This window comes from Bradysia coprophila, assembly GCF_014529535.1.
Source record: "Bradysia coprophila strain Holo2 chromosome X unlocalized genomic scaffold, BU_Bcop_v1 contig_576, whole genome shotgun sequence".
NCBI classification, from domain to species: Eukaryota; Metazoa; Arthropoda; class Insecta; order Diptera; family Sciaridae; genus Bradysia; species Bradysia coprophila.
In genome coordinates, this window is record NW_023503349.1 from 87,501 (window position 1) to 92,500 (window position 5,000).

Consider the following 5,000-nt stretch of genomic DNA (forward strand, 5'->3'; position numbering starts at 1 on the left):
TAGTTTTTAAAAATCATGCAACCACATTTTATGTGTATCACGGCTCATGTGCTGTTTCAGTGCGTGGGTGCAGTGATAGCATGTATTTGATTAGCAATGCGATAGATTTGGGATACCTTCAGGACCCGTCTTGAAACACGGACCAAGAAGTCTAACATGTGTGCGAGTCATTGGGTATATTGTTGAAACCTAAGGGCGCAATTAAAATAACTATTTTATGGGATTACAAGTGAATTAAATTTCATTTCTTCATCCCGGGGCGTTCTATACGAACATGGTCCAAGCAATTGAATCCTCTGTTCAAGAGCGTACCTTGAGCATACATGCTGTGACCCGAAAGATGGTGAACTATACCTGATCAGATCGAAGCCAGGAGAAATTCTGGTGGAGGATCGAAACAGTTCTGACGTGCAAATCGATTGTCAGAATTGGGTATAGGGGCGAAAGACCAATCGAACCATCTAGTAGCTGGTTCCCTCCGAAGTTTCCCTCAGGATAGCTGGCGCAAAGAATTATATTGTATATAATCTTATCTGGTAAAGCGAATGATTAGAGGCCTTGGGGCCGAAACGACCTCAACCTATTCTCAAACTTTAAATGGGTAAGAACCTCATCTTTCTTGATCTGAAGATATTGGGGTTTAGATATATTGTGCCCAGTGGGCCACTTTTGGTAAGCAGAACTGGCGCTGTGGGATGAACCAAACATGATGTTACGGCGCCTAAATTAATGACTCATATTGATACCATGAAAGGCGTTGGTTGCTTAAAACAGCAGGACGGTGGACATGGAAGTCGTAATCCGCTAAGGAGTGTGTAACAACTCACCTGCCGAAGCAACTAGCCCTTAAAATGGATGGCGCTCAAGTCATATGCCTATACATCATCGCTAGAATAAAAATTGTTGGCCATTCGGTCATCATTGTGAAATTCTAGTGAGTAGGAGGGTACAATGGTGTGCGCAGAAGTGTTTGGCGTGAGCCTGCATGAAGCCGCCATTGGCACAGATCTTGGTGGTAGTAGCAAATAATCGAATGAGATCTTGGAGGACTGAAGTGGAGAAGGGTTTCGTGTGAACAGTGGTTGATCACGAGTTAGTCGGTCCTAAGCTTTATGCGAAAGCTGTTTAATTTATGTTACACACACTTAATTTTGTTGTACATAATTCAATAAAAGCGAAAGGGAATACGGTTCCAATTCCGTAACCTGTTGAGTATACGTTTGTTTATTAAAAATGGGTCTTATTACACTCATCCTGGCAACAGGAACGACCATAGAGAAGCCTTCGAGAGATACTGGAAGAGTTTTCTTTTCTGCTAAACAAACGTACCACCATGGAAGTCTTTTATAGAGAGATATGGTGGATGGCTTGGAAGAGCATGACATTTACTGTTGTGTCAGTATTTTCTCCTTGGACCTTGAAAATCTATGGTGGGGCCACGCAAACTTCTCAACAGACCGTACCGATATCCGCAGCCGGTCTCCAAGGTGAAGAGTCTCTAGTCGATAGAATAATGTAGGTAAGGGAAGTCGGCAAATTAGATCCGTAACTTCGGGATAAGGATTGGCTCTGAAGATTGAGATTGTCGGGCTTGATTGGGAAACATTTATAACGGTTAATGTGCTCGTTCTGGGTAAATAGGGTTGGTGTTCTGCATCGATCTGTTCCCCGGATAGAAGATTTCATAGCCAAAATGTGGAACTTTCTTGCTATGATGGTGGAGGGCTTAACGGCTTTCCATCAAAAACGATTATCAATAAACAATTAATTCAGAACTGGCACGGACCTGGGGAATCCGACTGTCTAATTAAAACAAAGCATTGTGATGGCCCTAGCGGGTGTTGACACAATGTGATTTCTGCCCCAGTGCTCTGAATGTCAAAGTGAAGAAATTCAAGGTAAGCGGCGGGGTAAACGGGCGGGAGCTCGGAGTATACTTATGGTACTCATTCTTGTATTTGTATACTGCGTCCATATTTAATGTCACTGATCTTACTTTCATGGTGATGCTTAAAGTAGTTCAGACATGATCGGACACCTACTGCTGAACAGTGGTTTGTGTGTACGAATACATAGAACGAATAAGCGATGATCCTTGCCTACACGAGGGGTGATCACTTTTGCGCTGTCGTCTATAATGGAGGTTGGGCTATGAAACCAACGTATCGAGTGCATGATAATGAGGTTGAGCCTACATGCTGAGCTGCTCAGGAGTTCTCTCTATAAGGTTGCGTAGGGCTTCTGCCGGAGAGCAAGCTTTTGAGTAGTGTTGATGCGATCCCACATAACCCGGGGATTAAAGGGTACTACGTGACCGCCCGCTTTTTGGCTTAACTCGCCAACTAGCGGTGAAAAGGCGGTTAACAGGGACACGGATGAAGATAACGGTGGTGAAATGGCTGAGGATGAGAGTTCTCAGTTTCGGGTGGCCACTATCACCACTGGACCACAGTCTGGTGGACCGCAATCTAGCTCTAGCGTCCCGGAGTTACCTACGTGTGCCACATGTGGTCGGTCGTTTCCTACCACACGCGGGCTTGGTGTACATATAAGACGAGCACACCCTAACCAGGCCAATGATGCCATAAATACTGATCGAACTAAACGTCGCTGGAACGATGAAGAGCTGAGACTGATGGCAGATCATGAAGCTCGAGCATTAAGAGATAATGTCGAGAACATTAATCAACATCTCATTCAACTCATGCCCGACAGGTCACTAGAGGCCATTAAAGGCAAGAGGAGGAATGCTGAATACAGACGTTTAGTAGTAGATCGGACCGCCATACTTGAAAGTGGAGATTTGAACGCACAACAAAGTGCACCAGACAACAATGTCAGTCAGCCGGTAGACCCGGAGATTGTTAGCGTTCCCCCGACGTCGTACCGCGATCGGATCATGAATGCGTTGGAGGAGAGTATGATCGACGTGGATGCGATTAGGGGTAGTTCTGCTAGAGAACTTGTTGAGATTGGTAAGGTAGCACTGCTAAACCAGCCCATGGATGAGGGAAGAATTATGAGCTGGTTGTCTGATCGGTTCCCAGATACCCAAAAGCCTAAGGGACCGATCTATAGCAAGACTACTATTTACCACGGTACCAATAAACAGAAGAGAAAGCAAAGGTATGCACTTGTGCAATCTTTGTATAAGAAAGACATCAGCGCTGCCGCCAGAGTAGTTTTAGATGAGAATGACAAGATAGCGACTAAGATACCACCAGTACGACATATGTTCGATTACTGGAAAGACGTCTTTGCCACAGGTGGTGGGAGTGCAGCCACAAACATTAATCGAGCTCCTCCTGCGCCACATATGGAAACATTGTGGGACCCTGTGTCATTGATAGAGATCAAGTCAGCTCGAGCCTCTAACGAAAAAGGTGCAGGGCCTGATGGAGTCACTCCTAGATCATGGAATGCTTTGGATGATAGGTATAAACGCCTATTGTACAATATTTTTGTGTTCTATGGACGGGTACCGTCGCCGATCAAAGGCTCACGAACTGTATTTACGCCGAAGATAGAAGGTGGGTCCTTGGACCCTGGCGACTTTCGTCCTCTATCTATATGCTCAGTCATCTTGCGTGAGTTTAACAAAATTCTCGCAAGACGATTTGTATCATGTTATACATATGATGAAAGGCAAACTGCATATTTGCCGATTGATGGGGTGTGTATCAATGTGAGTATGCTCACTGCTATTATAGCAGAAGCTAAACGATTGAGAAAGGAGTTGCACATTGCTATACTTGACTTAGTCAAAGCATTCAACTCTGTGTATCATTCGGCTCTCATTGATGCGATAACGGAAGCTGGCTGCCCCCCGGGGTTTGTCGACTATATAGCCGATATGTATAATAATGTAATAACTGAAATGCAGTTCGAAGGCAAGTGTGAACTGGCTAGTATACTTGCAGGTGTCTACCAGGGTGATCCACTCAGTGGACCACTTTTCACTCTTGCATATGAGAAAGCTTTGAGGGCTCTCAACAATGAAGTAGGTTTTGACATAGCTGACGTTAGAGTCAATGCTAGTGCCTACTCGGATGATGGGTTATTGCTTGCAATGACTGTCATTGGTCTACAGCACAACCTGGATAAGTTTGGCGAGACCTTGGCGAAAATTGGTCTGAGGATTAACTCCAGAAAGTCGAAAACGGTTTCTTTGGTTCCCTCGGGGAGGGAAAAGAAAATGAAGATAGTCAGTAATAGGCGATTTACTGTTGAAGGCCAGCGAATTGAAGCCTTGACTATCTCTGACCTATGGAAATATTTGGGTGTTGTATATACGACGTCAGGTCCGGAAGTTGCGAAAGTAAGCATGGACGATGATCTGTCTAAATTAACTAAAGGTCCATTAAAACCACAGCAGCGAATACACCTGCTGAAAACATTTGTTATACCGAAACATCTGAACCGGCTGGTCCTCTCGAGAACAACAGCAACCGGTTTAAGCAAAATGGACCTTTTGATACGTAAATATGTACGCCGCTGGTTACATCTTCCAGGTGATGTACCAGTTGCCTTCCTGTATGCGCCAGTAAAGGCGGGTGGTTTGGGTATACCGTGTTTAAAGCAATGGATCCCGTTGATGCGATTCTTGAGGCTTAACAAGGCTAAGAGAACAGGGGGTGATAGAATTGCTGCAGTTTTAAACTGTCAGTTGTACGCTAGCATTATGCATAGCTGTAAACAGGCCCTGTCAGTGTTGGGTTGTGGAGATCAACCAACACTGGAGGGTTATCACGCCTATTGGCGGAGGATATTGATTGGCATGGTTGACGGAAAGGATTTGAAGTCAGCCCAAAACCACTCATCTGCAACGTCCTTTAACAGCATCCGAATGAATGACATTAGTGGTGAAGACTACATTCACTACAATCAACTGCGAACGAACAGCATACCAACGAGGAAGCGGACTGCCCGCGGTAGGCCTAACAAACCTACCGCATGTAGGGCAGGATGCCGACAAGTTGAAACGCTGCAACATGTCATTC

The 5,000-nt window shown here is 45.0% G+C and overlaps 1 pseudogene; it reads left to right on the forward strand.

The window, feature by feature from the left end:
- Nucleotides 1-5,000, forward strand: part of LOC119070214 — a 7,685-nt pseudogene that overhangs the window by 657 nt on the left and 2,028 nt on the right.